The 16706-nt window shown below is 42.9% G+C and overlaps 1 protein-coding gene and 1 non-coding gene across 4 annotated transcripts in view; both read right to left on the bottom strand.

Annotated features, from left to right (window-relative positions):
- Positions 1-9242: 9242 nt before the first annotated feature.
- LOC144576474 (serine/threonine-protein kinase MARK2-like) overlaps positions 9243-16706 on the bottom strand; it is a 98283-nt gene continuing 90819 nt past the window's right edge. For all 3 annotated transcript variants that reach the window (XM_078368705.1, XM_078368692.1, XM_078368693.1), the window contains one exon: positions 9243-10704. The gene's annotated coding sequence lies outside the window, so the exon portion shown is untranslated. The remainder of the gene's footprint in view (positions 10705-16706) is intronic.
- Positions 9279-9382, bottom strand: LOC118153386 (small nucleolar RNA U13). Its single transcript, XR_004742624.2, has one exon. It is a non-coding gene; the product is annotated as a small nucleolar RNA U13 (small nucleolar RNA).

Here is a 16706-nt window from a genome sequence, read left to right as displayed (position 1 = left end):
GAGGATCACTTGAGCCTGGGAGGTTGAGGCTGCAGTGAGCCATTGGCTTAGAAGAGGTAGGCAGACAAGTGAACAGGAGTCAAGGAAGTCTTATTGAGAAGGAATATGGATAGACATTGCAGAAGGAGGAGGGAGGCTGCCAGAAAGGAGAAAGTACAACATTTTATGTAGGGATGAGAATAGTAAAAGGACTCTGCAAATAGCTGTGGCTTATTTTTTTATTTTTATTATTTTTATTAAGAATGGAGTCTTGGCTGGGCGCAGTGGCTCAAGCCTGTAATCCCAGCACTTTGGGAGGCCGAGGTGGGTGGATCACGAGGTCAAGAGATAGAGACCATCCCGGTCAACATGGTGAAACCCCGTCTCTACTAAAAATACAAAAGATTAGCTGGGCATGGTGGCGCGTGCCTGTAATCCCAGCTACTCAGGAGGCTGAGGGAGGAGAATTGCCTGAATTTAGGAGGCGGAGGTTGCAGTGAGCCGAGATCATGCCATTGCACTCCAGCCCGGGTAACAAGAGCGAAACTCTGTCTCAAAATAAAAGAATGGAGTCTCACTCTATCACCCAGGCTGGATTGCAGTGGTGTGATCTCATCTCACCACAACCTCCTCCTCCTGGGCTCAAGTGATTCTCCTGCCTCAGCCTGGGATTGCAGATGTACACCACCATTCCTGGTTAATTTTGTATATTTAGTAGAGACAGGGATTCATCATGTTGGCCAGGCTGGTCTCAAACTCCTGGCCACCATGTTGCCTAGGCTGGTCTCAAACTCCCAGGCTCAAGTGATCCGCTGGCCTCAGCCTCCCAGAGTGGTTAGGATTATAGGCGTGAGCCACCACGCCGCACCCTTGAACTTCTTTTACAAGGGTATTAATCTCGTCAAGAGAGTGGAGCTGTCATGAGGGTGGAGTGAACTCCTTTGCCTCTTTCACCTTGTAAGCACACAGCAAGAGTCGCCTTAATATGCATTCACAGTTGACAACCATTGCTTCCCAAAGGATGGTCTCTAGACCGGCAACATCAGCATCACCTTCCGTAAGCATCTACTTAATAGTATCACTTCCCATAAGCATCTGCTTAATAGTATCACATTGGGCATAAGAATTCTGGGGGGACACCAACATTGTTGGTGGGGACAATCGTTGAATGTTGGGGACACCAGCATTCAAACCATAGCAGTATAAATACATGCATGTACATACAAATAGGTATGTATGTCTTATTTCCCATATCTGATTCTTAGTGGGGGAACACTTACCTCTCCTCCTCTGCTATTTCTTTCCATGACGGAGGCAGCTCAATCTGGTCTCTCTGCCCTTTTATTCTCTCTGTCCGTGGTCGGGGAGGAGAGATTTACCTAATTGGTGCATTTAGGAAACTGGGTTTGCTGAGCTCTACTTTTCCCACATTCCTCTTGAATCTGAGCTGCTTATACCTTATGTCCACACGGGCCAGCAGCAAAGGGAGGTCCACCCTAGTTGCTTCAACGTAGGTCCAATCAATAGGCCTGACTAGCCGCACATGACCAAATTCTTGAGGTCATGAGTATGTTTGTGAGAGGGATAGTTAGGGTGCCTAAGAGTCCATGGTAAAGAATACAGTTCCTTTCAGTTCTGAAAAATTTGGAGTAGAGGGAAGAAATGGTGGTTAAGTTCCTGTCTGCAATTCAGCTCTGGGTTTGAATTCTAACCAACTTGGTTGAATCACTTCATCTCTCTAAGCCTCTTACTGATGTTTAATACAGTAATAATAAATTTATTATTACTAATAATAATGCATAATACGTCGACCCTCAAACAACATAGGTTCGAGCTGCACAGTTTCACTTATATAAGGATTTTCTTCCACCTCTACCATTGCTAAGACAGCAAAACCAACCCCTCCTCTTCCTCCTCCTCAGCCAACTCAATGTGTAGACTGCAAGGATGAAGAGCTTTATAATGACCTACTTTTGCTTAATGAATAGTAAATATATTTTCTAGTCTTTGTGATTTTCTTTTTCTTTTTGAGTCTTGCTGTGTCACCGGGCTAGAGTGCACGATCTTGGCTCACTGTGACCTTCAACTCCTGGGTTCAAGTGATTCTCCTGCCTCAGCCTCCCAAGTAACTGGGTCTATAAGTGTGTGCCACCACTCCTGGCTAATTTTGGTATGTTTTTGTAGAGATGAAGTTTCACCATGTTAGTCAGGCTGGTCTTGAACTCCTGACCTCAAGTGACCCACCCACCTCAGCTTCCCAAAGTGCTGGGATTACAGGCATGGGTCACTGCACCTTTAATACTTATATTAAAATAAAATACATTTATTTTAATATAAGGGAAGGAAGTGGGTAGCAGGATTGGTTTCATTCAATTCATTTTCACTTGATTTGGAAAAGAGTCTGAGTTTGATTAGAAAGCCCGAGCCACCACAAGTGGCATGGAATATGGGATTTATTGTAGAAGTTAAATATCAGGCAATTGTGGCAGCTGACAGGGCAGCCCGAGCAGGCTGCTGTTTTCATGCCTAGCATTGAGCCTACAGTTGCTCTAACAGCAGTTGGGAAGGAAAGTTGGACGTGAACAAGAGCAAGGGAGAACTGGAAACTGCAAGGGCAAACTAGGACCAACAAAGACAACTAGACCCTGCAAAGACTAACCGGAACCACTTTTCCCTTTCCCCACTTCCAACCCTGATACAGTAGAGAATTTGTAGAAGAAGCTTGTGCCAGGCTGGGCGTGGTCACTCACACCCAACACTTTGGGAGGCTAAGGCGGGCATAGCACCAGAGTTCAGGAGTTCGAGATCAGCCTGGCCAAATAGTAAAAATACAAAATTTAGCTGGGCACGGTGGCACAGGCCTGTAATCTCAGCTACTCAGGAGGCTGAGGCAGGAGAATTGCTTGAACACGGGAGGCTGAGGTTGCAGTGAGCCAAGTTCACGGCATTGCACTCCAGCCTGGGCAACAAGAGTGAGACTCTGTCTCAAAAAAAAGAAAAAGGACCCTTTCTTCCTCCTCCTCCTCCCTCTACTCCCCCCTCCTTTTCTCTAAAAAAAAAAAGAATAATAAGAAGAAGGTGGTTATGCCCTTCACTATGGAGCTGACCATGCACTCAGTCCAGGAGCTGAAGAAACTGATGGGTGAGATCTGGCAGGAGCTGCAGTGTATTCATTTCCTAGGGCCGCCATAACAAAGTACCAGAGAAACTGGGAGTCTTCGACCACACGTAGTTAGTCCCTCACAGTTCAGGAGGCCAGGACTCCAAAAGCAAGGTATTGGTTGACCCATGTGCCCTCTTAGGGCTCTGAGGGAGAGTCCTTTCCAGCTTCGGGTAGCAGTGGCAATCCTCGGCCTTCCTTGGCCAAGCTGCATCCGTCCAATCTCTGCCTCCACAGTCACGCAGCCTTCTTCCCTGCATGTCTGTGTCTCTGTGTCTTCACATGGCCTTCTTATAAGACCACTAGTCATGGGATTTAGGGCCTCCCATAATCCAGCATGACCTAATCTTAATATAACTAATTACAGTTGCAAAGACTCTATTACCAAATAAGGTCACATTCTGAGGTTACTGGTGAAGGTGAATGTTGACGGGATGACACTGCTCGGCACAGTACATGGGGGAACTGTGGTTTGGGGTGCTTTCCTGTGCCTATGAGGTGAGCTAGCTGTAGAGTAGTGACAATATGCCTGACCTCCACCAGTCACTAAAACATTTAAAAAAAATGGCAGCTGCTTTATTTCGACCTCCCCAATATCATCCAACATGTCTTTATTGGCCAGTGCTGATCCAGAAACACACAGGAAAGGAAATATTGGGAAATTCCAGTTTCACCAAATTGTTATAGTACATGGCCACTACACAGTGAGAGTCACTGAAAAATATTTTTTGAACAGGAAAACAACTTGATGGGAACATTGTTTTAAAAATGTTGATCTGGGGCCGGGCGCAGTGGTTCACACCTATAATCTCAGCACTTTGGGAGGCCGAGGCGGGTGGATCACCTGAGGTCAGGAGTTCGAGACCAGCTGACCAACATGGTGAAACCCCGTCTCTACTAAAAATACAAAAATTAGCTGGTGGTGGTGGGCTCCTGTAATCCCAACTACTAGGGAGGCTGAGACAGGAGAATCCCTTGAACCCAGGAGGTAGAGGTTGCAGTGAGCCGAGATTGCGCCATTGCACTCCAGCTTGAGTGACAGAGCAAGACTCAATCTTAACAAAAAACAAAAATATTGATCTGGCAGCAATGTGGAGGAGAGATCAGGGGTAAGAAAAGGTTGCAGATTCATTAAGAGACTGCTGGCATTAGTCTAAGATAGTAATCTCTAAATGTTTTTTGATTATTCTTTTAGTAATGGTAGACTAGATGAATTGGGCCAATCCTCTAGCTGAATCCAACTAAAGAGTCAGAATTAAAACAAAAATCTTTTTACAAGCATCAGCTGGGCACAGTGGCTCACACCTGTAATCCCAGCACTTTAGGAGGCAGAGGCGGGCAGATCATTTGAGGTCAGGAGTTCAAGACCAGCCTGACCAACATTGGGAAACCCCATCTCTACTAAACGTACAAAAAATTAGCCAGGTGTGGTGGTGGTCACCTGTAATCCCAGCTACTCCAGAATCTGAGGCAGGAGAATTGCTTGAACCTGGGAGGCGGAGGCTACAGTGAGCCGAGATCGGGCCATTACACACCAGCCTGGGCAAAAAGAGAAAAACTCCATCTCAAAAATAATAATAATAATCAAAGAGCTAATAAGACAGTGTAAAATAAGTGGGCCAAGATTAAATAGAAGATAAAAATAGAAAATCTAAAACAAGAACCAGGCATTTGGAAGCTCTTTTACCTGGGGCGGGACGCATTCAAAGGTCTAAGTCGAGGCTGAGGAGTGCTTTCCACAACTCTGGGTGACAAGGGCAAAGCTGCATTGTGGGACTGGGGTGCTGGAGAATCCCAGGCACAGAGGACTCAGATCCCAAAGGGCCTCACCACAGGAATAAGGGGGCTACTCAAAAGAAACCTGAAGCCTGGTTGGCTTTGACTGATCTGGCTTACCCAGAAAAATTCAAATTCTGAAACTGGATTAGGGGAATCCTGGATTAGTATAGCTTTAAGACCTGGCAGAAACAGAGAAAGAAGCCCATTGTCCTAGGCCTCAAAGGATTTCTACAAATACCTTTCCAAACACAATTTCCAGCATATTCTCAAGTATTTTTTTATTGTATGCCATTCTTAAGTTATAACAAAAAAATTTTGAGCACACACCTTTAATACAAATTTGTTTACAAATTATCACACTTGTTACTTTACATTATGGAATGTACAGAAAAAGAAATGCTAGAGGATAAGATGAGAAATGAAACATTTACATTTTTTAATTTTTTTATGGCAAGAAACAATTTTATTTGAGTTAAAATTATTTACGAAAGCCCGAAGACATGCTTCATGAAACTCATACAATTTTTTTGCTGTTGGCTTATGCTCCGGAGACACAGCTGTGAAATACCGTGTAAAATAAAAGCAGTACTGGATTCAGAAAAGTACTCTACTTTTTAAATTTCCAATGGATACTATTTTTAGACATATTTATAAAGGAAAAAAATAGGTTACTTTAAGACTTTAGTTAATTGGCAGGTCACCTCAAGTGCCCAGAAAGGTAGAATTCTCTGAATGTTAAAACACACAAATGTGCTGCATTTGGTGAAGGTGATATTTCCCCCACCTAAAATTGTATTTCTAATAGCAGAGAGAATTTTTAATATCACTGCATTGGTTTGCTGGAACCACAAAGTACAAAGAACCAAACAACAGGAGTGGCCGGGCACTGTGGCTCACACCTGTAATCCCAGCACTTTGGGAGGCTGAGGCGGGCGAATCACGAGGACAAGAGATCGAGACCATCCTGGCCAACAAGGTGAAACCCCGTCTCTACTAAAAAAATACAAAAATTAGCTGGGCGTGGTGGCACACACCTGTAGTCCCAGCTACTTGGGAGGCTGAGGCAGGAGAATTGCTTGAACCAGGGAGCCAGAGGTTGTAGTGAGCCGAGATCCCGCCGCTGTGTTCCAGCCTGGTGATGGAATGAGACTCTGTCTCAAAAACAAAAAACAGGAGTTTATTCTGTCACTGTTGTGGAGGATCGAAGTCCAAAATCAAGCTGCTGGGAGGACCATGGACCCTCTGAAGGTTCTAGAGGAGGATCCTTCCTCACCTCTACCAGTGTTGGATAACCCAGGTGTTTCCTGGCTTACAGTTACATAAATGGAGTCTTTGACTTCTCCTTAGCTGGTCCTCTCCTCTATGTCTATCTGCTCTCTTTTCTCATTATAGGGACACCAGTCATATAAGATGAGGGGCTACCGGCCGGGCATAGTAGCTCACACCTGTAATCCCAGCACTTTGGGAGGTTGAGGCAGGCGGATCACCTGAGGTCAGGAATTCAAGACCAGCCTGGCAAACCTGGTGAAACACCGTCTCTATTAAAAGCACAAAAATTAGCCAGGCATGGTGGTGGGTGCCTGTAATCCCGGCTACTCAGGAGGCCGAGGCAGGAGAATCACTTGAATCTGGGAGGCAGAGGTTGCAGTGAGCCGAGATTGCGCCACTGCATTCCAGCCTGGGCAACAGGAGCAAAACGCTGTCTCAAAAAAAAAAAAAAAGATAAGGGTTAACAATTATGATCTATCTTAATTTAATTAATTATATCAGCAGTGACCCTATTTCCATATAGGAACTGAGGATAAGGATTTCAACCTAACTTTTTCTGAGACAAAATTCAGTCTCCATAACAATCACTAACTAGTCTTCATTACTTCAAAAAATCTTTTGAAAGTGATTAATACTTTGAGATTTGGTAGTTCAATGACCTATATTCAGTTTATCTTAATACTTAATTTTACTGTTTGTCATAATTTAAAAAAAATCTAAGCCATAATAAGAAATATATATTTGGTGTCTGCCTCTAGTTCTTGACACAGAGCTCCTAAAACTCTCGTAGTTTCCTGAGCAAGAGGAGTACTAGGACCATCTTATATTCTAATATTTGGTCCTCAACTCTGTGGTGTGGTTTGGATCTGTGTCCCCACCCAAATTTCATTGCGGATTGTAATCCCCAGTGAGTGTGGGGCCTGGTGGGAGGTGACTGGATCACGGGGGCAGATTTCTCATGAATGGTTTAGCAACATCCTCCTAGGACTGTTCGAACAATAGTAAGTCCTCTCGAGATCTGGTTGTTTAAAAGTGTGTGGCATCTCCCCTCTATCTTGCTCCTGCTCCAGCCATGTGAGTTGCCCAGATACCCCTTTGTCTTCCGCCATAATTGGAAGCGCTTCCTGAGGCATCCCCAGAAGCAGAAGCCACTGTGCTTTCAGTACAGCCAGCAGAGCCACGCGCCAACTAAACCTCCTTTCTTTACAAATTACCTGGTATCAGGTATTTCTTTACAGCAATGTGAGAATGGACTAATACACTCTGGTTCCTGAGACAGAGTTCCTCAATCCTTTGGAAATTCTTGGGATGCCCAAAAGACAATGGAAATGTCTTTTGTTCTAACCAGGCAACTCTTGGTGGGCTCCTGGATGGAGCTGGTCACCAGCAAAACCAAGCCATGATTAGAAGCTTGGAACTTACAGCTCCACCCTGCATCCTCTGGGGAAGAGGGAGGGGCTGGCAACTGACTTAATAATGAGTCATGCTTACATGATGAAGCCTCCACTGAATCCCTAAACTACCAGGTTCAGAAAGCTTCTGGGTGGTGAATACAACCATGTGCTGGGACGTTAGCACGTCGCAACTCCATGGGTACAGAAGCTCCTGTGCTTGGGACCTCGCTCTATGTACTCTTCATCTGGCTGTTCATTTGTATCATCTATCATATTCTTTATAATAAACCAGTCAATGAAAGTAAAATGTTTCCCTGAGTTCTGTGAGTGAACTGTTCTAACAACATAAACTGTGAGGATGGTGAAGAGCCCTAATGTATAGATTATAGCTGGTTGCTCAGACGTACAGGAGGCCCAGATCTGGCACTGGAATCTGAAGTGAGGACAGTCTTGTGGAATGGACCCCATAACCCACGGGGGCTGCACTAACTCTAGGTAGTGTCAGAACTGAATTGCAGGGCTGACCACAGGGGCTCACACCTGTAATCCCAACACTTTGGGAGGCCAAGACAGGAAGATCACCTGAGGTCAGGAGTTCAAGACCAGCCTGGCCAGCAAGGTGAAACCCCATCTCTACTAAAAACAAAAATTAGCTGGGCATGGTGGCGGGTGCCTGTAATCCCAGCTACTCAGGAGGCTGAGGCAGAAAAACCTCTTGAACCTGGGAGGCAGAGGCTGCAGTGAGCTGAGATCATGCCACTTTACTGCAGCCTGGACCACTAAGCAAGACTCTCAAAAGAAAAAAAAAAAAAAGAAATGAATTGTAGAACAATCAGTTGGTGTATAGAGGGAGGGTTGGTGAATTGGTTGTTGTGGACACACACTCCCACATTTGGTGTCAGCAGTGTGGCAAGAAATCGTTTTTAATACCCCAAAAAGATGAAAAATTCCAAATGAAAGCAGTGCCCACTGACTTTTCTTTTTTTTTCTTTTCTTTTTTTAGACAGGGTCTCACTCTGTTGCCCAGGCTGGAGTGCAGTGGTGAGATCATGGCTTACTGTGGCCCCAGCTCCTGGGCTTAAGCGATCCTCCCACCTGAAGCTCCTGAGTAGCCAGGACTGCAGGCATATGCCACCATTCCTGGCTAATTTTTTATATTTTTGTAGAGATAGAGTCTCACTATGTTACCCAGGCTTCTGATTGACTTTTGAACACACAGTTTTTCAATCTCAGCTTCTTTTTTGAGATGGAGTTTCACTCTTGTTGCCCAGGATGGAGTGCAATGCTGCCATCTCAGCTCACCACAACCTCTGCCTCCCAGGTTCAAGCGATTCTCCTGCCTTGGCCTCCCGAGTAGCTGGGATTTCAGGCATGTGCTACCATGCCCAGCTAATTTTCTATTTTTAGTAGAGACAGGGTTTCTCCATGCTGGTCTCGAACTCTTGACCTCAGATGAACCGCCTTCCTTGGCCTTCCAAAGTATTGAGATTACATGTGTGAGCCACCCCGCCTGGTCTTATCTACTTATTATAGAAAGATTTTTCTTGAAATTCAGCTAGCAAATTTCCATCTTTACAAATTTCCATTAGCTGTTCTTGAACACTGAATGGAAGATGTTACATTTTTATTGTTTTTATAAATAAGTTAGAAATCCAAGGAAACTCTGCTTAGGAAATTTTTATTTTTTTTCTTGCTCACATCAGGCAGGTAATGTGCTGATGTTGTAACAAGGCTTGAGCAAGGCACATCTCACATGTGGATGTGGAAACGCAATCATCAAGCTTATGAACCACAAAAGGATCTAGAAAAGTTTTAAATATATGAAACAATTCTGTGTCCATGCTTGCATGCACATAGGAGACACTGTTGTATAGCTTTTTGACTTAAAGTCATCTAAGAGTGGAAATGCTTTCCAACATTCTTTTTCAAAACTCTCTCAAACTCATCAGCATAATGAAGGAAACAACACACACTGGCACCTATTTGAGGGTGGAGGGTGAGAGGAGGGAGAGGAGCAGAAAAGGCAACTATTGAGTACCGGGCTTAGTACCTGGGTGATGAAATAATCGGCAACCAACCGCTGTGTCATGAGTTCACTTGTATAACAAACCTGTATATGTACCCCGAAAACTAAAACAAAAGTTAAAAAACAACAACAAAACAAAAACCCAAAATACTCTCTCCACAGGGTGCAATATTTCTAAAGCAACTATTTTCTCATTTGTTGTTATGCTATTTTCTTTTTACCTCGAGGAAACATATGAAATGAGTTGATTTTTTCAAAAACATCTGTTACATGGTGTGCTATAGAGACTCACTCTATCTTTTAGTTGCAGAAAATGTCAGTGTCTTATTCTAGTTCCAGTTGCTTTAACAAAATGCCATAGACTGGGTGGCATATAATCAACAGAAATTGGTTTCTCAAGAGCTCTGGAGGCTGAGAAATTCAAGATCAAGTTGCCAGAGGATTAGGTGACTGTTGGTAAACACCCACTTCCTAGTTCATAGATGGCAGCTTCTCACTATGTCCTCACTTGGCGGAAGGGCAAGGCAGCTCCCTGGATACTAATCCTTATACCCTAAAATTAGGGTGTAACCCTCATGACCTACAGCCCCTACCAAAGGCCCCCTTCCTAATGCCATCACATTAGGGAGTTAAGTTTCAACATATGAATTTTGGGAACATTAACATTTAGACAGTAGCAGCAGCCAATTCTGTATCCTTGTCTTCTGGGATGAAAACTGTGATCCATCACCCAGGGCATCCTCCTCTGATGTTGGTCATGCTGCTCCAGATGTAGGGAGTGCTGGTGGGCATTTTAGGGACTGCCTGGGCTGCACCCCTTCCTGGGGTGGACATCCAGTGACCATCCCATGCAGGAATATAAAGAACTGGCCATCTCAGCCCAGCTCAGGACAACTCTGAAGGGTCATTCTAGCTCCAGAGCACCCGTGGATTCAACCTAGAGTCCTGGCCGGAAATGCATCTCGAAGTCTGTCTCTCCTCAGTTTGCTTCCTTCTTCCCCCTTCCTTCTACGGGTGTTGAAACCGAGGATGTGCCTCAATAGTCATCCTACAGAATGTGTCTCAGAATTTTCTTCCCAGACTTATGACATTTTCATCTAAAAGAAAAAAAATATATGTAACTTATCTTTAAATACTTTGCCAAGAAAAAAGCCAGAAAACTCCTGGTGGTAAAAAAAGGTTTGCCTGCCCATTTTAGTGATGGTCTGTTCTTTTAAAATCTTGCTTTTACAAAATTAGGGCCATTGAAAACAACTCATAGCAAGGAGACAGCAATACAGAGTAATACCGACAGTGGAACTCCGACCACGCCCTCAGGATATTTCCTATTGTTCTGTTTGACAGGTGAACAGAAAACATAAGAGACAAATGAGGACCCAGGTGTCTATCTTTATAGCAAATATTTAAAAAGCTTCATTTCTTACCTTTTAACATAAATATATGTACTTTCTCATATTTTCTTTCTCTGCCCTCAATATACAGTATTATATTGCAAAGACTACTCATCTGGGCAAAAAGCCACAAGAACTGAATGTAAGGAAGGCAGATAGGTACAAGCCAGTGGGGCCAGAATTCATGAGCTGTCTGTGCTCCTGAGGACATGGGAAGAGCCAATGATAACATCTAGATTTCCAGCTCAAGTGACTGAATGAAAGTCAGTGGCTGGACATCTTTGACTTGGGGAGAGGAACAAGGTGGCATTTGCCATGCAGAATTTGGAGCGTGAGGGTGTTGAGTGGGCAGATTCCAGTGTCTGTATGCTTAGGGACAATCAGGAGAGCTGCCAGGACTCAGGGGGCCATCTACAAGCTGGGGAAAGTTAAACCAATGAAGTGATGAGAATATAAAGAGAGAAGATGACAAACCTGAAGTAAGGTTTTTACGGATTAGGCCTAGCAGTAGCAGTATTGAGGCTATGCTGGAAAGGCCTCAGGTCTCAAGGCAACCTACAGGAGGCTGTAGAGATGCAAATGTGGGGTAATGAAGTCCTGGGCAAGGGCATAGGGAGGGGGAGGGGAGGGAAGGAGAGGAGGCATTTGGACAAGTTTTGTGACTAACAGGAGTAAGGAACCAGGGAGAGGAGATACTTTATGTTTTCCTTTTAGACTTTATTTGGAAAAATACCTTTATTTTATTTATTTATTTATTTAGAGATGGAGTCTCGCTCTGTCGCCTAGGCTAGAGTGCAGTGTTGCTATCTTGGCTTACTGCAACCTCTACCTCCCAGGTTTAAGCAATTCTGCCTCAGCCTCCGGAGTAGCTGGGATTACAGGTGCATGCCACCATGCCCAGCTAATTTTTGTATTTTTGGTAGAGATGAGGTTTCACCATGTTTGCCAGACTAGTTTCAAATGCCTAACTTCAAATGATCTGCCTGCCTCAGCCTCCCAAAGTGCTGGGTTTACAGGTGTGAGCCACAGCACCCAGCCGGAAAAATACCTTTATTTCAAATACTCTGCACTGTACTCCCATGCTGACCTTATGAAAATTCACATACATATGAAGCCTTTATGGTTTAAGTCTTAGAAGCGGTTATAGTTAGGCACTGAACACACTCTCGTTTCCTATGGCCATTTAAACAGCTGACTATAGTAACAGATTTTTACCCACACAGACAGCAACGGCATGTCATAAGCAAGAAGGCACGAAAGACTGAGTCTCACTTCCTTCTGCGGTGTAATCATTTCCACGACAGGTAGCATATTTGGTTCTAGACCATATTTATAAAGGTTTATATTGGAGCTGTTTAGGTTCATTTGTTAGTTTTTTGGGGGAAAGTTAAGCAATTTAGAACCGCAAAAGGGTATTTATGCTATTATTTTCACAATTTAATAGGTAGAACATCTGAAAAATGGATATAATATTTCCCTTTAGCAGCTGAATCTCTTTCTAAACTTCTACAAGCACTTTCCACTGACCCCACCACCCAACCCACCCAAAAAATGTGTAACAACAGAGAAAGGAAGACTACCATGCAAAAAAAAAAAAAAAATTCTCAAACATGTCATATTTTCTTTGGTGTTACACAGAATGGAACCTGCATCCTTCCACTTAAACAACATATCCCTGACTGTTACATTCCCACAGAAGTGTGACATTTTACTGGATCTTTATGTTCTAGTACAAAATGTAAATTTCTGGTAGAATCTTTTTTCCCTGAGTGTAGTTTCAGAATGTTAATTGTTAGATAACTAAGCTATTGCAGGCCTGTTTCAATCAGGACTGGGGGGAAATTGCATTTGGGATCGCCAAAAGCACTTTTATTGGACTTAATATTTATTATAACTCAATATCAAGACATTGGTTTAGAAGTACTTGTTCATATAATACTACTCTTCTACTTTGTCACGAAATTGGAGTTAGGCTCAAATTTTACATTGTAATTGAAGTCTAGCTAACAGTAGCTGATAACATTCCTGTTGCACTTGTCTACAACGTTAACCCATTCAATTTTCACCTCAATTCTGTTAGGTAGGAACTACAGGCTGACCATCCCTAATCCAAAAATCCGAAATCCAAACGTTTTGAGCACTGATATAACACCACAAGTAGAAAATTTTGCACTTGACCTTGTGTACACACACTTTGTTTCATGTACGAAATTACTAAAAATGTTGTATAAAATTACCTTCAGGCTATGTGTATGTGCATGAGGTATAGATGAAACATAATTTTATGTTTAGACTTGGTTCCCATCCCCAAGATACCTCATTATGTATATGCAAATATTCCAAAATAAAAAAAGAAATCTGAAATTCTGAATACTTCTGGCCCCAAGCATTTTGGAAAAGGGATACTTAACGAGTATTAGTGTTCCCATTTTATAGATGAGGAAAGTGAGTTCTGTAAGGTGAAGTCAGTAGACCAAAGTTACACAGCTAGTGTGTGGGATGGCCAGGATACTGAGCAGACAGTCTGCCCTCAGTTCATGCTCTTAACCATGCTGCTCTACTGTCTGCTTAATTGAGAGTTAAATAGTTTTGAGGGAAAAAATACTCCAGCTTGCCCTTATAAAATTCCAGAAATCAAACATGTAGTTCTAGTGTAGGTTGGAGAATAATAAGTGGTATCTATAATAAAAAGCACTCCTGGAAGACAGAGCACGAAGGTCTTTTCTGCCATCCAGCCTACCCTGGAATCCAACTTTCCAATACTCCATTTTACACAATAAAAAAGACGAATGCTTTAAGAACCTAAATGTAGTACAGTCTTATGACATTTTGCCAAAGAATAATGATTTTTTTTTCTTTAAGATGAAAGCTGAAAAGGTCATCCACTTCCAATTTTGCAAACTGCAGGCCACCATGCATTTGTGGAAAACATTTTTTAAAAAAATGGATTGCAGGCTGGTTGTGGTGGCTCACGCCTGTAATCCCAGCACTTTGGGAAGCTGAGGCGGGCAGATCACCTGAGGTTAGGAGTTCAAGATCAGCCTGACCAACATGGAGAAACCCCATCTGTACTAAAAATACAAAATAAGCTGTGTGTGGTGGCACATGCCTGTAATCCCAGCTACTGGGAAGGCTGAGGCAGGAGAATCACTTGAACTCGGGAGGTTGAGGTTGCAGTGAGCCAAGATCGTGCCACTGCACTCTAGCCTGGGCGACAAGAGAGACTCCATCTCAAAAAACAAATGAATTGCATTATAATAAATGTTATCAGAGTACATATTGATATTGTTTTATTTATGAAACTTTCATTTATGTGTGAGATCACAACCTAAAATATGTTTCTTACTGTGGGTCACAGACACAAACTTTGTTATCTACTGATCTAGCCCACATTCACCTTCCAATAAGAGAGACGAGGACTGAATCTTCACTCATCATTGGCTGTCCACTGGGTTTTAAGAGCATCCTTAAAAATTCAAGCCTCACACTTATCACTAACTTTGCAAGTTTTTATTGCCTTAGGGAAAATTCTGGATTATATTTAATAATGTTACTTACCTTTTAATTCCTTGCCTTGAAGTGTCCTATTTTGTTATCACCTGAAACTATATAGATTAAACTGTAAGTGATTTATAGGTGAATACTTCTAAAAGGTAGAAAGTTTTCCAAGCAAAACAACTGCAGCAGAATAAGAAAGGATTGCCAGAAATCATCCCGTCCCTTGGTATTCAAAGTGTGGGCCACAGACTAGCAGAATCGGCATCACCTGAAGCAGAAACTCAGGCTGCACTCCACGCCTACTCAGTCAGAATCTGTGTTTCCACAAGATCCCCAGCTCAGACATATGCACTGACCTCAGCCTTGTCTTCCCTACAAGTCAGGACTTTTGGTACTAGCAGGGGGAATAATGTTCATCAACTTAGATTTAATAGAACTTTCCCCCAAACTAGAAAATGGCAAAAGAGAATAGTAAGAACACATTATATCTTGTCTTACATTTGAGATGTATATATATATATGTGTGTGTGTGCATATCTGTCTATACTTAGATACATACATATGTATACATACACACATACATCAACTAGTTTATCTGTTCATGACTATTTCATATCTTTTTTCCAGCCCTTAGTGTAAATGTGTGAGAAAAACATAAGTTGTCTGATGCAAGCCTTCAGCTTCAGATCAACATGTATATTAGTTCATTTTCATGCTGTTGATAAAGACATACCCAAGACTGGGCAATTTACAAAAGAATCACAGTTCCACATGGCTGGGGAAGCCTCACAATCATGGAAGAAGGTGAAAGACACATCTCACATGGTGGCAGACAAGGAAGAGAGCTTGTGCAGGGAAACCCCCGTTTATAAAACCATCAGATCACTATGTTGAACAAGATGGTCTCGATCTCTTGACCTCGTGATCCACCTGCCTCGGCCTCCCAAAGTGCTGGGATTACAGGCTTGAGCCACCAGCCTGGGTAACAAGAGCGAAACTTCACCTCAAAAAAAAAAAAAAAAAACCATCAGATCTTGGCTTGGTGTGGCGGCTTACACCTGTAATCCCAGCACTTTGATAGGCCGAGGTGGGTTGATCACCTGAGGTCAGGAGTTCAAGGCCAACCTGGCTAACATGGTGAAACCCTGTTTCTACTAAAAATACAAAAAATTAGCTGGGCATGGTGGTGCATGCTTGTAATCCCAGCTACTCGGGAGGTTGAGGCAGAAGAATCACTTGAACCCGTGAGGCAAAGGTTGTAGTGAGCCAAGATTGCACCATTGCACTCCGCTTGGGCAACAAGAGCAAAACTCTGTCTCAAACAAAACAAAACCATCAGATCTTGTGAGACTTATTCACTATCATGAGAATAATATGGGAAAGACTCACCCCCATGATTCAGTTACCTCCCACCAGGTGCTTCCCACAACATGTGGGAATTGTGGGAGCCACAGTTGACATTTGGGTGGGAACGCAGCTAAACCACATCGGCATGGTTATTTATACAGTCATCCTCTAGTCACCTCACTTACTTCTCACCCTTTTCACCTATTTGCCTACCCACTCCAACTCACATGCCTATTTCTTTCCTCGTCCCTTCCCTTTCTCTATCTACTTTCTAGTGTGTTCTCTCTCAACCCAAGCAAAGCATTAATTTATTGCCCATTCTGCTCTTAGAAGTGTGCCTTTACATGTGTTTATGTGTATGATGCATTCTTAATTTGGATCCATGAGAGATCTAATGACATTTATAGTATAATGAAATGTAATGATGAATTTCACTTCAAAGTGCACTACTGAGTTCAAAGCAATGATCTAGGAAATACCAGGGGTGGGGGGAGGCCAGAGGGAGAAAAGAGGATATTGTCCCTTTTATATTTTTTACAGTCTCATGGTGGAGAGAAGTGTGATATGTCTTATTTGGAAATTCAGATTCTATGTTATGGAAGGAGAAGCAGAATTCATATTGAGTAGGGATGAAAAAAGAGAATGCTTCCCAAAGGATGTGGTCTTACATTGGTCTTTTAATAATAATTGACATTTCCATAGACGGAGAAAGGAGAAGTGAGAGAAAGAAAGGGCATTTCAAGTGAGCATGGTACATGTTCTCAGGAAACAATCAGTATCACAGGGCATGTGAGGATGAAATTGAAAAAAAAGGAGCCCACTTAGAGAAACTTACATGTCATGCTTGGGCACTAGGTTCAATT

The sequence above is a fragment of the Callithrix jacchus genome, chromosome 4 (assembly GCF_049354715.1).
Source record: "Callithrix jacchus isolate 240 chromosome 4, calJac240_pri, whole genome shotgun sequence".
In the NCBI taxonomy this organism is placed as follows: Eukaryota; Metazoa; Chordata; class Mammalia; order Primates; family Cebidae; genus Callithrix; species Callithrix jacchus.
The sequence above is the reverse complement of the archived record's forward strand: the minus strand, read 5'-3'. Positions and strand labels throughout refer to the sequence as shown.